At 37.1% G+C, this 17,894-nt stretch overlaps 1 non-coding gene across 1 annotated transcript; it reads right to left on the reverse strand.

The window, feature by feature from the left end:
- Positions 1 to 8,860: 8,860 nt before the first annotated feature.
- Positions 8,861 to 8,964, reverse strand: LOC129490922 (small nucleolar RNA U13). Its single transcript, XR_008660391.1, has one exon. It is a non-coding gene; the product is annotated as a small nucleolar RNA U13 (small nucleolar RNA).
- Between the last annotated feature and the right edge of the window lie 8,930 nt (positions 8,965 to 17,894).

Raw genomic sequence — 17,894 nt, forward strand, 5'->3', positions numbered from 1 at the left:
AACAAAAGCTTACACACAATTTTCTTCCTTGTATTTTCTTTGGATTGAATTTACTGCTGTTTTCTAAGTTTTTGAGACAGAGTTTGATAATTGATTTCTAACTTTCTTTAATTTCTCATATTGTATTTAAAAATAAACTTTTCCTAAACAACAAATGTTTAGGTGCATTCTACTAGTTTTATATATTCTCTCTCTCTCTCTCTCTCTCTCTCTGTGTGTGTGTGTGTGTATTAAGGCTTTTTTTTGGGTTAATATCAGTTTAGAATTATAATATCTCCCTTGTGCATGGACTCTTATCATTAAAATATCTATTTACTAGCAGTAGCAAAGCATCGTGTGCTTTCTTTTTGTTAGTTCTTGCGTGGTATAGTTTTATCTTTACTTCAAACTTACTTAAATTTTATAATCTTTACTTAAACTTTTATCATTTTTAATCTTATAAAGTATGTTTCTTGGAAGCAGCGCATTGTTATGAAAATAATCTAGCTGACAGTATTAGTCTTCTAATTAAACTAGGGCATTTCATTTAATATAATTACTGATATATTTGTCTTTTTATCAACTTATATTTATTTTATATTTGAACCATTTGTCTTTTTTCATTTTTCTTCTATTAGATTCATCAAGAGATATTTTATGCAACATTACTCCTCCATTAGATTGTTAGCTATATATTTTTAAAGAAATTAAAAAATCTTTTCTTCTATTTTCTGAATGTATAATACATATCTTTTAAAAATCTTTGTTCAACACTCCAATCACAAACTAGACCACTTCTGAAATTGTTTTTTATACTTCTTTTTTGATCCTTTGATCCTATTTATTGGAGCGACTTGTATTCTAAATGCTGTGCGTTATATTAGAAAAATTGTAGAGATTTATAAAGTGTTTTCTTCTTGTAGATACAATAGAGTTAACTACCCTAATCCAATTCGAACCTGAGTTAATGCAAGGTTTTATAGCACTCTATCACTCTCTAATTTTCTCCCATTTCTGGGGATTTATCCCCCTCAGGTGATCCTGAATTGTGCTAATCCTTTTTTCCTTAGTTCTCAAGAATGTCAGGTTGTTTCTTTAACTTCTTGGCCTTCTGTAACAAGCAGCTTCAGACATGAAAATGAGATTGTGGAGTGGGTGAAGTGTTGAGTTCTCTGACCTTCCTCTTTCTTTCTAGAATCCTGTCTTCTCCAGTGTTTTTTTCTAACCCCTCCCTCTAGCTCTGCAACACTGTAAACGTTTTTCAGGTTTCTCTGGTTCTTCTCCTTATTTTTGGATCTCAGTTTTTTTTCACTAGGCCTAGAATTGGCAAATGCCCTGAAGGAATGCTGCCTTACCTCTCTGGAAGTTTCCTGTTCTAGAATTTTGTGCTTTTAGGTGCTGGCGGGTTCAATATCTCTCCAATGCCCTCAGACAAGTTTTTCTCTGTGCATTTCATCTGGATTTGAAAGTTGTTTTTAACAGAAGTATTAGATTGCCACAACCAAAAAAATCAATATGGGTATTCTGATCCTGGAGGCTCCCAGGTGGGCTCTTCATCTGTGAGAAGCAGTGTAATTTCCCTAACTCACTTCCAAGAAACTAATTATTGGGATGCCCACCTGTAAATATAAACATATAATGTGCTCCTGGTCATCATGGTTTTAAACAAGTCCAACCTTTAGAACTACTGTGAGATTAACAGAAGTCTACAATCTCTATCCTTCAGATACTAGATAGGGTGGAGGCAATTAGGCAGGATGACTCCCTGAAATCTTTGAGTGTCTTTATTTGAATACTAAAATAAGCTGGAAACCAAATTAAGACTATTATTTATGCAGTTGAGCTCCTTCAACCTGCTTGATGAACAGTACTAATGGGGTCGTGTATATGGTGTTTTAATGCATTTTTAAAAAGACATCTGGAAAGTTCTATCTCTATTCCACTTCACTAACAACATACGACCACTCAAATTAAAAGGAACAGGAAGAGAAGGATCTCATAATTTCTATGATCCACTGAGCTGCTAGCTTGGCAGTACTTTCAGCACTGGAGGCTGTTACAGAAACACTGGAATGGGCTCAGCAAGAGAAACTGTGACAAAGTTAAGAAATGAAGACACTGATGAAAATATCAATGCTGGCCAGACATATTATTTGTGTGGGAAAGTGTGGCAGCAACTATGATGATCTGTGTGACTGATGAAAATAGCTGAAAGGTATGACGTTATAAGCATTTTCTCATTTTACACAAGTACACACAGTGGACATAGACGAAAGAATTATCATAAATGTATGGTAACTCACTTGTGTGAAATAAACAAAAAACCAAAATGAGTATGGTTGACAGTGTTCAATGTTATCTCAGTCATTTGCTCCTGGAAAGCAGCAGCAAAAGTTAAGAAATTTTCCCACCCTCTTGTGTTCTGAGAGATGGCTAACCTAAAAAGACCACTCTGTATTTTGACATAAGACCTGCCTTCATCATTTCTCAAGACTCACTCATTTATCTGTCTCCACAAAATCCTAGATCTTCTTTCTTTTATTCTGAGAGATTCCTTATTAATGAAACTTTTGTCCATTACAGTAGTCTTAATCAAGTCATCTCCTTAATTACCTGGTACATTTTTGACAACAGAAAAGCAGAGGCTTTAAGGAAAATATGAATGTTTTTCTGTATAATGAATGAGCAGAGTAATGTGTAAAAAGCAACCTAAATTATTTAAGAAATCATAAGTAAAATTTCCAAAAGAATATAATTCAAAGGCAGTACTTACATGTTGGTGATCTGGATGATTAAGGTGAAAGGTATTCAAAAACAGAGTGTAAAAGGAAAAAGAGAAGAAACTGCATGAGAAAAGTGAGGTAAGTGGCATGGAACATCTGTCAAGCAGCTTCAATATCTACATAATAGGAGTTCTGTAGGAAGAACCATAGGGGTAGAGAACAAACAAAATTCAAAGAATTGATTTTTAACAATTTCGCCAACATTTCAAGAACCAAGGAAAGACAGGTTTTTAGATCCAAAGGCTTATCAAATGCCCAGGTGAAATATTTTGGGAGAAAAAAGATTCACACTTGGAGCCATCCTAGTGAAATGTCTGTGTTTCAAGAAAGAATGCTAAAATCTTTCCAAGTAGAAAATCTTGGAAAGGTTACTTATAAAGTAGCAATGCACAGAATAGAACCAGCTATTTTAAAGCATAATGTCATCAAATAATAATGATAGCTAACATATTTAGCCCAGTCTTTGTTCTAACTTCTTTGTACATGTTTCTCTTTGAATTTTCTTAACAACTCAATGAGGTAGATATTTATTATTAGCCTCTTTTTTTTTTTTCAGGGAAGGAAGTTTAGATGCAAAGATGTTAAATAACTTGCCCACAGACACAGCTGGTAAGTGGTGGAAAAGGATTCAAGTTCAGAAAGCCTGATTCCAAAGTCTATGCTTTGGACTGGCTTGAGGAAAATGCATTTATGTAGGTGAAACTATAATTCAAATGTGAAGGCAAAATAAATATGTTTTTGGATATGCCAAGACCAGATATTTTGCTGGATGAACTCACATAGGAAGAGCATGTAGACACAGAGAAAAGGTCCAGGACTGAGCCCTGTGCATGTGAATGTTTAGAGGTTGGGCCAATGACTAGCCAAGGAGACTAAGAGCAGTGGCCAGAATGGAGAGAGTGCTGCTCCAGACACTAAGTGAAAAAGTGTTCCAGGAAAAAGGAATGATGCCAATATCAAAGACACCTATCAAGCAGAATGTGAGGGGAATTAAAATGCAACCATAGGATTAGGCAATGTTGAGATCCTTGGAGAAGCTGGTAGACCTGACTAGAGTGGATTCATGAAGGGGAGGAGAGGCCTTGGGTGAGCAGGCGTGACCTCTCCCTGACTGCAGGTCCATCTGGACTCATACATGGCAAAGAGAGCCACGTCCAACTTGATAAAAAGTCTAAACTTAAATTACAAGTTCTAAACTACGAGACAAAAGTATGTTGGGATGTATATATATCTTACAGTGGGACTTTCTTAAGCAAAGAATGAAATTAAGAAGCTGAACTACATAAAAAGTGAAAATAATTTTAAATGAAGGTAAATAGGCAACAATATATAGGTGAAAGTATTTGCCATCAATAAAGCAGGAAAAAGATTTCAACTTTCAACAAAACGTGAACAAATGAATATAAAGACTTCAAATAAGTTGAAAAATAATTTAAAGCTGAAAACCTAATTTAAATAAGATGAAATAAGAATATGTAATACAAATATAAAACAAAGAATTCAAAACTCTAAGAAGAAAACATTGGTACATTGGAAAGTATACAATTGATACTATTTTGTTCATTAGTTCTGAAAAAATAAAGAAAACTTTAAATATGCTAAATTGAGATGAGGTAGGAAAAAAGGTTACTCTCATACACTATTGGTGGGAATGTAGGTTGATACAAATTTTTTGGAGCCAGTTTGGAAGCCTTTTTCAAAATTTAATTGATAATTCAAATCTTAGAATTTAGTCCAGCATATATCATTGCTTCTGTGTAAAATGAAGCACACACAGAAATATTTGTTGCAATATGATTTATAATAGTAAAAAAAACAACAACGAGGAACAAATTTAATACCAATCTATGGCTGCACGGTTAAATTCACTATAATGCTGGAATATTATGTAACTTTAAATAAAAATGAAATAAATTACATTGGAAACATGAAATGACCAAGCAAGTGTTAAGTATGAAAAAGCAAGTTACAGCATTACCTATTACTGAAATTTGATTAAAAAAGAAGAGGTGTAACTAGCTGCTATGATCTGATTTGTGTCCACCTAAAATTTATATGCTGAAACCTAATTCTTAATGCAACAGTATCAAGAGGTGGGGCCTTTGGGAGATGATTAGGTCGTAAGGACACTCAACAATAGGACTAGTGCCCTTATAAATGAGGCCCAAGGGCTCCTTCCACCACGTGAAGGCACAGCTAGCAGGGACCACACCTGAAGCAGAGAACCCTCACCTGACACAAATCTGCTGGGCCGTGATCTTGGACTTTCCAACCTCCAGAACTGTGGGCAATGAATTCCATTGTTTATAAGTTACTCAATCTAAGACACTTTGTTATATAGCAGCCTGAATGGGACTATGACACTAGCCTACTAATGAGGTATGAAAGAAGAATGTCTGTAAATCTACATGAAAAATGTAACCTGTAATGACCTCTGAGGGGTGGGTTGAGGGTATGAGGAAAGAAGAAACAATGGATCGTCATCTCATTTTACTCAAAAGTTCATCGAATCTCTTGATATTTTTAAATAAGCAATGTTTTATTTTAAATGTTTAAAGGAAGAGTTTTTGTAATTTTAAAAAGATAGAAAAAGAAAGAATAATTATATTCTTTACATTACAGAATATACCAAAACCAGTTCTACATGGACAAAAGAGATAGATCTAACAGTGAAACCTAAAAGATCTAAAGGGTTTCTCACAAGTAGAAAGATCACTATAAAGATAAAGCACCTGAAAAATCAATGACTAGAGTACTTGCCTTTTCATTTAATGTGTATGTTTGCATAAACTATGCATGCGTATTTTAATGTATGCATATAAAATTAGACACACATGGGCCAGTTTTCTGAATGACAACATTTTTTACTCTATATGCATTTGTGTAAAGTTTCTTTTTTTCCAAAGAACAGTAATTGTGTTTAACCATAAAGTAAAAAGTTAAATTAATTTTATATGATTGCTACATAATGTCTAACAACCTGGTGCTGGACAACAGCCTGCACATAAGGAAGTGTGTCTTGTTCAGCCTGACCAAGGGCAGAAGAAAGGATGCAGCAGCACAGAAGGAATAGATTTTCCTTGTACCCATGTTTACTTTGGCATTATTAGATCCAATAATGAGAACCTGGACTACGAGATTGGATATTGATTATTTGCATTTTTGGATTTAGCTGCTGGAGAAGGTGAACTGGGGAGAGAATTGTGTTTGGTCATCAACTTCACATAGCCCAGCAAGTGGATTTTTAGATTCTGAACACTTTCCCTTGAATTGCTTGATTTTTCTGCCTTGGAATTGCATCTGTCCCCTGATAGGGGTAGGGCATTGCCCTTTGCATCAGACTAGCCACCCAGTTTCTGGGGAGAGGCGAGGTTACTGCTAAGCCATGTGGATCGCAGGCATTTTGTTTGCTGAGTCTGTATTTGGGAATCTCCAGGCAAGTGGTGGGAAAACTGGTTCCAAGTTCATTGTATCCTTGGTTTTCTCTGACCATGATTCTTTCGTTCAATGGGAAACAAGTGAACCTTGACCTTCCATGGGGCAGACACATGGCAGGTGCTGCAGGCTCAGTGTTGAGCACCCCAGCGGGGAGTGCAGGGAAGTTCAGCAATAACTTAATTATAATTCTATCTGATAAAAGTTGCAATGCAGAAGTGTATTATGGACTGTATTCTGTTCCCCCAAAATTCATGTGTTGAAGGCTTAATTTAACCTCTAACACCTCAGAATGTGACTGTATTTGGAGACTGGGTCTTTAAAGAGGTAAAATTAAAATGGTGCTATTTGGAGGGGACTTAATCCAATCTGATTGAAGTCTTCATAAAAAGAATTGATATGGACATCCTGAGAGAAACCAGGGATGCTCACATATAGAGAAAAGGCTATTTGGAAGCCAAGGAAAGAAGCCTTGGGAGAAATCAAACCTGCTGACATCTTTGATCTTGGACTTCCAGCCTCTAGAGCTGGGGTACTTTCTGTATTTGAGTAATCCATCTGTAGCACTTTTGTATGGCACCCCTAGCAAGCCAATGCAAAGTTCAAGGTGCTCTTAGAAGGAGCAAGGACTGCTTTCCACAGGGAGATTGATCTGAAGAATGATTGGTGGTTAACTGTAGGGGTCCTGTGAATGCAGTACAATGAAAGGATCCTAAGTGACGGGAGAAGCCATTTAAAGACTTAAACAGGACATTCCTATCATCTCTTTGAAATTTTTACAAGTAAATATAGCTACAACATCATAACCAGTGAAGATCTTGGGTCAACAAAAGAGACTGAAAAGCAGTGCACTGGCATCAGGAAACAAAACAAGAAGAGTATGCCTTACTGAGAGCCAGAAAATCGAGTGGTCAGCAAGGCACCTTGAGATCAAGAGGTTAACTAGATGTTGGAGAGCTTGGTAACTCTGACTAGAGCTTCTGATGCAAGTCCAAAGCTTAAACCAAATTCAAGTGGCCCGAAGAGGGAATGGGAGTAAGGAACTGGATGTTCTGTTATTAAACAGCCCTTTTGAGAAGCTTGACTGTGAAAGCCAGAGGGAGTTTGAGCAGCCACTGGTTATTTGGAGGGTGACACAGGGAGCTTCGGAGTCCTCTAACACTGTGCAATCGTTTTCAGTGTGCAGAAGCAGCAGCAGCATCACCTGGAAACTTGTTGAAATGAAAATTCTTAGGCTCTGCCTCAGACCTACTGATCAGAACCTCTGGGGGCGGAGCCTAAAGAATCCCTGTCCTAGAACAGTCTTTCAGGTTTACAGAAATAGGCTGACTATAGTCAGAAAGGCCCTCATCCCTGATGGAGTTTCCTTCCCAAGTTTTAATGCCTTGAGTTCACTTATTGCTGTTTCATAAAGGGAGATATGCAAAGTGCACCCACACTGCCATCCATACAAGAAATAGTAGTGGGTGAGTCTAAGACAGGTGAGGCTTCTTGCCATGATAGTTTTGGGAGGTTACTGTCTTCAATTATACGTTTGAAGAAGTTTGATTTTTTTTTTTTTGGTGTGTTTGTTCTTCTCTATCTACTTTCAAATCTCACTTGCATTGACTTAATATAACATTTGTTATGTGCACTCAGTTTATTTGAGGAATTTTTTTTTGCTGGTATAACCTCTCTCTCCCTCTTACATAAAGTAATTTCCCCGTAAATAATTGCTTAACACTTCTTTCAATTTTAAGCTCTGAAAAACTTATCTCCTTTATATTAATATCTATATACCCATCATCTTTTCATACACTTTATTAATTCATACTTTTGGAAATTCTGGCATTAACCATTTATGTCTTCTATGGCTTTATTTTTTATTTACTTGTGTTTATCATATCTCTGAATTCAGCAATGTCTTCTTTACCCACATCACACTTCATCACCATTAGCACATGTGATTGATGGTGAAGGATACAGAGAGGCCTCGTGCCTGTGTGTCAGTGCAGAGCTTAGCATGTAATCAGAGACAATGCCTGTTAGCCGTTTTTATCATCATGAGGGGACTGCAGCCAGTGCTAACAATGGCACCTCACCAGTCTGTGCTCTGCACTGGAGCTTCACTGTTAATTGACTCATTCAGTCTTTCAAACCCTAGTCAGCTTTTTGATTGCATGAACTTGATTTTGTTTAGCTTTATAGGTCTCATGTGCAAAAAGGAAACACCCCTCTTTTGTTCTTTCCTTTCTCAGCAAGAACGATAAAATAACCATCATCTTTTCCTTGTGTATTCAAAATACTCTGACTGAAAACACACTTAAATTCTAGAAAGCTTTATAGTGATTTAAATTACAATGGCACAGTTTTTTTTCTGCTTGTCATTATCTTCCTAGGCTCTGTCACTTCCATGGCAACACATACTGTATTTTACTTTGTGTTTAAAAATTATTTATGCTGAGCCATAAACTAGTTTTTTATGAATATTCAACAATGCGTTCCAAGTGGCAAAATGTTCTGAGCTTTGTCTTAAATCCTTCCCACTCACAACGTTTAAAATAATGCTTTGAAGTGCAGTGCTGATCATGTCCCTCCTCTTCTCAAACCCCATCAGTGACTCCCCACTGTTGATCAAGGAAAGCCTATACCCCTTGGTCTGACTTCTGCCTCCTTTTTTTTCTCGTCACATGAGTAATGCACCAACAGCATAACAAGGTTTGAGGAAGGCACTTCTCACACATGAGCATGAAAACCCAATCATCACGCTTATAAACTACAAAAGGATCAGACTTCTGCCTCCTTGATAATCTTGTCTCAACCTGCCTTTAATGTCTTTACATCTTGCATCTGACCTCCTAATATACATCCGAGAATGCCTCGTCTATAAACTGCAGATGGCTTATTAAAAGTGGCATCAACAATGAAGACTTGATTACATCACAGAAAGGAAGTATGAAAATAAGAGGGCAATGACTGTTTACTTTCTCTGCAATTCTCTTGGTGTTCCCTTAATAGTCCAGGAATGGTTGCTTCCCCTTCTAATGGTCACCTACCAAAGGGGCAGAATAGAGAAAACCCATCTTATGTCTATTACCACAAATGAGACAAACCATCTCTGAGCCTTCCAGCAAACTTTCCTTAGTATCTATTAGGCAGAATGTGTTTCACACAGACCACACACCTAGACTGAGGAAGGAGACATTCAGAATTGGCCAAGGCTAATAAGTAAGCAGCTCCTGGCTCTGGGAGGATTCCAGCTTTCCACAAAGGACATGAGTACCCAGAGGAAGATGAAGAAAACCAGAGTTCAGTTGCTGAAGACAGGAGAAGATGGCTACTGTGTAGACAACCAACTGTGTTGTTGGTTGTTAGCTGTTCAACTAATGAAGAGCTTTGTTGACATGAAAGCCACAGTTGGTTGTCTACACCCTAGTTTTCAGACTAGAGCCAGGTGCAGTGACTCATGCTTGTAGTCCCAGCACTTTGGAGGCTGAGGTAGGCGGATCGCTTGAGCCCAGGAGTTTGAGACTATCCTGGGAAACATGGAAGATCCCCAGCTCAACAAAAATTACAAAAGTTAGCCAGTTGTGGTGGCATGCACCTCTGGTCCCAGCTACTTAAGAGGCTGAGGTGGGAGGATCTCTTGAGCTGGGAGGTCAAGGCTGCAGTGAGGCATAAGGGCACCATGGGGTGGTGGCAGAGCAAGATCCTGTCTCAAAAATAAATAAATAAATAAAAATAAAAATGAACCAAACTAAGACTAAGAATCATGTATTTCTTTGTCGCTACAGTTGCAATCCTGGGAGAAGGAATTGTACTTACCCTGGAAAAGCCTTTATAATATATACTCTATCTATCTATTTTTGAAATCAGATCCCTACACTAGGCCTGAGATGCTTGAAGCCACTTATCTCACCTAGGGTCCTTCTGACCTCCTTTAGCTAATGTCACTCTCTTTCATGGAATCCACCTCCTGCAGGTTTCCGAGGCAGAGCTTATTTGTGACTGATGGGTCCTAAGAATGCTTCTCCTCTGGATGCTTTCCAGTGAGCAGACAGCACTCAAGCCCTCCTACGAGGAGATCAAGCTGGGACATTCCTTCCACAGGCTTTGGAATCAACTGGCAGCCCAAGACTCCATGACAGTTATTATGCAGCAGCTCCTGAATGTATCCACCTGTATGCTCTCCCATGTTGTTGTTTATACAATTTATTTTCCCTGGATTGCAATTGTTTCCATTCTCCCCTTCTTAAATCCAAGTGTGTATCTGATTTGTAGTCAAGTAATACTTTCTTTATCAAATTTTCACATGATAAAAACATAAAAAAGAGGTGGTTTTTAGGGGATCAATGAAGTTGGATTTTTTTTTATCACAAATTAAAATATAGGTATAACAAATTTGCACAGAATTATTTTTTGTTTTCTTTGAAGTAAATCAATTACACGTACATTCCTACAGATAGATATTTGTCTTTAAAACTGTTCATTTATATATGTAGAGGTATTCGCTTAATAAATGCTTTAATGAAGAAAAATATACAAGTTTATACATATTTGACAGGATAACTTGAATTATTTTTAATAGGTACATCTCTAGAAGTGTTTTGTTCTTTTGAGATGTTAGATTTTGGGCATGTAAGCAACAATATAGAGAATCACTCACATAGAAGAAATGTGATACTAGCCAAATAAATCCCTTGCATTATTTACAAGAAGCATTAATTATTTATCCACTAGTTTAATTGATTTGAACTATAACCAGGAATAAAACATAAGGGCTTTTTGCGGTAGGTTTAGGGCTTGAAGAATTTAATCTCGTGAGTATAATAAATGCACTTGTTCTCCATATTACTCCATCTCCAGTAAGCATAGCTTGAGAGAAATTTCTATATTAACTATATTTTATGTTTCTATATTAACTATATTAACTATATTCTATATTAACTCTGTCAATGTTCATATTATTGGAAATGGCATGTAAAACACACATATTATTGGAAATGGCATGTAAAACACACATGATTATTATTTTATTATATCATTGAATAATTGAAAACAAAACTATCTACTCACTAATCTGAATAAGACTGAATACAATACCTAGTTATTCTCTTTTACTGGATACCTTTTGTTTTTCAGCATAATTGTGTTATCTGTTTACTTGTTTGATTTTTACTCTTTAGAGCCTGCCTAATAAGTAGTGTTTTTCTTGCAAACACCTTTACTTTGAGAAAGTAGGTACCATACACAACATTTTTAAATGCTATCTTTAAATATTGATAATACTTCCAGGTAAGAGACAAAATGTATGTATTTCATGTTTCCAAATAAAGTCTGTTTCTACTTGTAAAAAGTTATTTTTTTTGAAAATTTTCTTTTATTGGGTACTCAACGACTAATATATAACATACAATATTGTAACTTTTTGCAAATTTTATTTTATTAATAAATGAAGAAATTGATATATACTTTCATCTTCCTCTTAAACTGTACCTTCCTAACTAACATGGCACCCATAAAACCACATGACCCAGTAGTCATTTCTAATGAATTATATGATATTCACATATTTGAATTGGTCCTGGGAATTTATAGTCTGTGATGACTTTTAATCCAGGAAGACTTGATTCACAAGCTCCCTGCCATTCTAGGAAGGTTCTTGCTTTAGTCTGCACTACAGAAGTGCCCCTGCAATCGCCCACTAATTGATCAACCTGAGCTTGCCTTGCCTGTACTCATATAATACAACCCAGGGAGTCTTCTGGGGCCAGAAAACCAATTTGCTTCTCTGTGAATCTGTACAATGTTTGGAACTTGTCTGAGTTGACAGTAAAACTTCTTGACTAACAAGGTATGCTGACAGATCCCCCCTGAACACACACACTGCACACACACAATCTGATAAATTGGGGGAAAATATATAAAGCTGTGGTAAATACACTAATGGCTTAACTTGGTAGGAGAAGAGATCAGCAATTTATAATTTTAGCAAGAATTTTTTACTTGCTATCTCTATATAAGTGGAGGAAGCTTTCTCTATCTTAATTATTTTTCAAAATGTAGCCTCTGACAAGGTCAACCTTTGGCAGATGTCCTCTATAAAGAAAAACGGTTGTGGTATGTTCTCCCAGAACAGTGCTTTCTGTTGGGGAAGCTTGATAACAAAAGTGCTAGAGTGGAATTTCAGGGCATTTTCCTGTGTGCAACTCAGGAACACTGGTCCAGCGGCTGCCTCTGGTTACTGCAGCCATCAGTCTTCTTCCCTCCTCTTTGTCAAGGAGGTAGTCTTCATCATGGTCCATATGTCTACCTTCCAGGGATATCAAGCATCTTCTTTTGTCTTAAACAATTTTTATTACTTCCATTTACAAAGATCACGGAGGCTTACAGTCTCAGCTGAGATTCTTCAAATTTGTGTATTCTTGTGGCATTTGGGGTGATATATATTTAGATCTAGGTCATATTTAAGATCCATCTGAAAACTTTCTCACTATTAGTGGACAAATGCTACATCTCATAAGATTCCCAGGAGCCTACGAGATCATGGCAAAACTGTGGCTGGAAATTCCAGTTACAATTCCTCCCAGTTGCCAGTAAAGGCTGAAGACTTGTTCTGATTCTTCTGACTATCCTCCCACTGCTTCTGATGGGTTGTGGGTTGTTACAGTGTTGTCTCAACAATGAGGTTTGAGTGACTGAATACTGTAATGGGTATATGAAATATAGAACTTAAAGGTTTCCTTCTTTGAGCTAAGCTGGAGGTGTCTGGTAGGCTGCATGGCATGAGTAGGAGGTTCCACTATGTGTTCTTGCAGCACCATATACTTCTCTTTTGTAGCATTACTATTTATAGCACTATTAAATTACTGTCTCCATAATAAATCTGTGAGCCTTATGAAGGCAGAGAATGTACAGTTTGCTCACCATAGCTTCTTTAGTACCTAGACACACTCCACAGAATCAATGTGTGTATGTATGAATGAATGATTTAGTAGTTCAATGTCTTATATTTTAGAGACTATGGTATTCATATATGTACATTTTCAAACCAGTATCTTAAGTCCTGAAATAGTCCCCACTTATGCAGTCATATTTTAATTATTTGATTACCACTCTGAATACATTTGATTTATAATAACTAAAATGCAGATATCTCAGAATGCTAATAATTATATTACATTTTCTTAAATATCAGACCTTGTGAACTACTTAATAAATCGGGAACATATAAATTCCAGGGGTTATTGGATTGCTTTCAGACTACTTCATTTAGGCTAACTTATTCAATAAATTGTTTTATTTTGCACCTCCTTTACACTAATAGAGATTAACATATCTTTATATTTTAACTTCTGTTTGGCCCCTTGTGTCAAGCATGACACACTGCAAAATACTGGTATGATCCACCAGATTTGTCAAAGGATAGTTGATAATGCTTTCAACTGAACACACCCTTTGTAACTTTTAATAAAGAGTAATAACATTTTATATGCAGTAAGGTACCATAGCCATTGAAAACACAATATTGTCCCTAGGATCACTGATATAATAGCACATCCCTTTTCAGTTACTAAGATTTTTGTAATCATCTCTTACATTCTTGGTTAGATAAAAACTTAAATGCTGTTTGCCGAATAAAAAATTATATATTGTTGATATTTCTCCAATACAAGGAATAATTTAAAATTATCAAACTTTTTTCAAAAATAGCAATGCAAGTGGGGAAGTAAATGTGGCCCTGAATACAGAATAGGTGAAATCATGTCATTACTTTTTTTCATAATCAAATGGCCCTGAAAAAAAAAAACCAAACACTCTTCACTGGTTAATATGATTAAATGAAGATAAAACAGAGACACGAACATCAACAAAGTTCTCTCATTTCCTCTGAACCGGCAACAAATAAATAAAACACAGAGATACAAAACGCTCATAGATACTTTGTACAAGAAGTTAGAAGAATAGTAGTGGCTGCTTTAAGTGTAAAAGAGGGAGAAGAGAAACACAGGGAAAGGGAAAGGGAAAGTAAGAGGGAAGAAGGAGGAGGGAGCTGAGGCATCTCCCGAGTTATGAGCAGCCTTCTCCACATATGAGCATCCAGACACACCCACGCCCACTGGAAACACCAGCCAGCCAGTCACATGGCTAGGGAAAAACGGAAATGAACTGCTTTTATGGAGCTATTACTTCCAGGATGTATAATGCATTGTGAATAAGTAATTACTCGAATAAAATCCCAGTTCATTCCAAAATGTTAATTATCTATTTTTCTAGATATATGAAAAACAAGCCTAGTCAATTCCCCTTTTTATTAATTAATGCATGTTTAGACATTTGGTTTAAAATGTTAAGTAAAGGGGCTTGTATCTTTTTCCTTAAAACTGTACTGACTCTGATATGCGAATGTCCCAGGAGGCAAAAAATTAGGCACTCTCAAAACTATCGATCCCATATTTCGTTGGTAGGGGCAGGAAAAGACAGATACTCTGTCCGTGCAAGTGAATCCCTCTTTCTATGTGTGTTTCTCACATGGCCATGCCACCTTCTCTTTCCATTTCTCCTAACCAGGCTCAGCCTGCACAAGAGCATCCCTGATCATGCAGAACTGAGTACAGATCTCGAAGGGTGGAAGGAGGGGGGTTAACCTCACAACTACCACAGCGCCTCTCCTCTCACATCTCCTTTAGGAGTCTTTCTTCTCCACAGTTGCTCCTTTCAGCTTCTTAGCCACCAGTTCTGTCATCTTTCTCCCTCTGGATTCAGGGAAAAGCCGTCAGAGCCTTCTAGACCCATCTCTTTCATTTCCTATTCTTCCCTCGCCAACTCCATGCAGATTTTCTTCTTTCCAAAGAAGGGCAATTTAAACTATGTTTTGGTCTCCAGCTCTAAATTTTGCATTCTTCCAGCCCTATTTAGCGATATCTTCAAAAAGTGGGAGTAACTAGGAAATATAGGGCTTACTTATGAAGCCAAAGGATTCGGCCTTTGCTAGGGGATACCATTCCGAGTAGGCAGTGGAGCCATTTAAATGCAAATACATGAGGTTGAGTCACATGAAGTGACCAGTATTGGGCCGATTTTGACCTACAGTAATGGAAACTTCATATGGTCAACCGAATACATATATTTTTCTAAGTACAAGTTTAAATTCAAAATGAAATGCTTATTGCCTGCACTAAGCCATGGTGGGGCTGACAGAATTTTGTCAGCTTTAACATACACAGAGCTGTCTGTAGGAACTTGAGCAAATTGAATCATCATCGCAATGCTTACCTCCTTAGTTTTCCTCGTTGGTGAGATCTGTTAACAGAAAAGCTATACTTCAAAATATTTTAGAAAAGTTTATTTTAAACCTCTTTTAAATACACATATTTAAAATATGGTGGTCAGATTACAGTTTGGTTTTATACATTTCAGGGAAGCAGGAGTGACAGGCAAGGATGTAAGTCAGTAGGTAGAATGTATACATTAGCTCGGCCTAAAAAGGTAGGATACCTTAAAGTGGGGGCTTACAGGTTATAAGTGGATTCAGAAATTCTTTAATTTTCAGCTGGTTAAAGGAGTAAGGCTCTCTCTAAAACTTACTGTCAGCAGAAAGGAATATCTAAGATTAGGATGCTATGTCAGAGTCAGCCACAAGATGCTGGGTCAAAATGCCTTGTTTAGCCGGACTGATGGCCTGCAGGCAGGACTTACCCTGGTCTGGCATCACCTTACGTCTTGGTTATAATTTGGTATCTTATTGTCACATGAAATCCATTCTGTTTGTCTTATAATATCTATTGTAACATTAATTCTGGGCAGTTTTGTCTAAACTCCATCAGGGAGGGGTTATAATGAGCTGTATCCAACCTCCCTTCCCATCATGGCTGGGAACTCAGTTTTTAAGGTCTCTATGGGATCCCTTTGGTCAAGAGGGAGCCCATTCAATGGGCGGGGGACAAGGGTTTTATTTGCAACTCACAGGTCCTCCTGTCTTCCGTGGTCCACAGTCCAGAGGACACAGGCTTCACTTAACCAGACATCCTGACAACAGCCCAGAAGGGTGAACACTATTTGCTTTCTGTACTGGTGATATTCTTTGAGTTCTCTTCTGCTATCTGCATGCAATTTTCACCATAAGCTGTAACCTAGCAGGTAGAATTAGCCTTTAAAAAAATATTTAAAAATATGTTATTTAAAACACTTGTTCGCAATACATTTTAGTTCTCACCTTATCACCATGGGGTGATAATGGTCCATGAAACCATTTCCTTCATGGCCTTTGCTTCTATCTAAAATTATTTTGCTTGTTTGTATTTACTTTTATTCACAGTACTCACTTTACGTAATTCTCAAATAAATTCTCCGAAAGAAGAGATTGTCTTATTCAGTGCTAATTTTTTAGCATAGAGAACAGGACTCAACGAAGATGTATCAATGGATCAGTAGAAGATTAATTGGCAAATACACGGACTTCCACTGGGAAACCACGCGGAGATGAGTATCCCTGGGTGGCTGGTAGACCTGCCTGTCGTCCTTCTCACCCAGTGTGCCCACCACCAACCCAGCCACTAAAAACCAGAAGGAGACTTGCACAACATCCACGTGGAAAACCAGTTTCTCCTGCCTCAGCCTCCTGAGTAGCTGGGATTACAGGCACCTGCCACCACTCCCAGCTAATTTTTGTATTTTTAGTGAGACGGGGTTTCACCAACTTGGCCAGGATGGTCTCAATCTCCTGACCTCGTGATCTGTCCACCTCAGCCTCTCAGTGTTGGGATTACAGGCGTGAGCCACCGCCCCCGACCCATAATAATTGGTTTTAAAAGCTCATGCAGAAATGTAGAGAATATGCTGTTGGTGCACATACAAATATGCATGAGCATATACATATAATATACATGTACAAGATATGTACAGTATATAGTACACGAATGTATATATATCTCATATATAGTATATGTATATATAAATTGCATATGCATAATAAATACAAATGTATAATGTGTATTTCATATGTACATACCTAATACATATACATACACATATACATACAATTGCAATGAGATTAAAAATAAATCTAAAGACATTAAAAATTGAAAATTAAAATTTTGCATTTTTCTTACTTATGCATTGAACATACGGCATCATGTAATGTAAAAACAAAGCAAAATTCTGACTTTTTAAAAATAAAAATTGTAATCTTACCTCAACATTTTGTGTTTCAGCAACTGGGAGACCAAGTCTGCCTCCCTGCCAGACTTAGTGCCTCCTGCAGTTAATGCTCGTATAGAGAGAAGACAGATGTTGTAAATCACCATGACTTTATACCTCACTTCTCATGGCTGAAGGTTTAGCATTATTATTTCCATTGGAAACAACAGAGTTAAGGAAGAAACCAATAATTTTCCCCATAAAGGGGATGAAGGAAGTAATCAAAGGAAGTGACATTTCAATTGTTCCTTTAAAGAGAAGCATATTTTTGATACGTAAAATGTAAGCAAAAGTACATCTCAAGCGCTAGCAACCACATGGCTAAAAGCAAGGAGGCATACACGTTTTTGGCATCTTTAATGATCACAAAACACTAATAGTGGTAACATTTTTGGAAAAATTACTATGTGCCAAGCCCTGTAATGACTGATTCACTTTGGATTTCACATAAATCCAGGCCCCCAACATGGTAATAATATTTTTCTTCTTTCTAATCTCTCTTTACGTCCCCTCCCGTAT

Source organism: Symphalangus syndactylus, chromosome 9 (assembly GCF_028878055.3).
Source record: "Symphalangus syndactylus isolate Jambi chromosome 9, NHGRI_mSymSyn1-v2.1_pri, whole genome shotgun sequence".
Classification (NCBI taxonomy): domain Eukaryota; kingdom Metazoa; phylum Chordata; class Mammalia; order Primates; family Hylobatidae; genus Symphalangus; species Symphalangus syndactylus.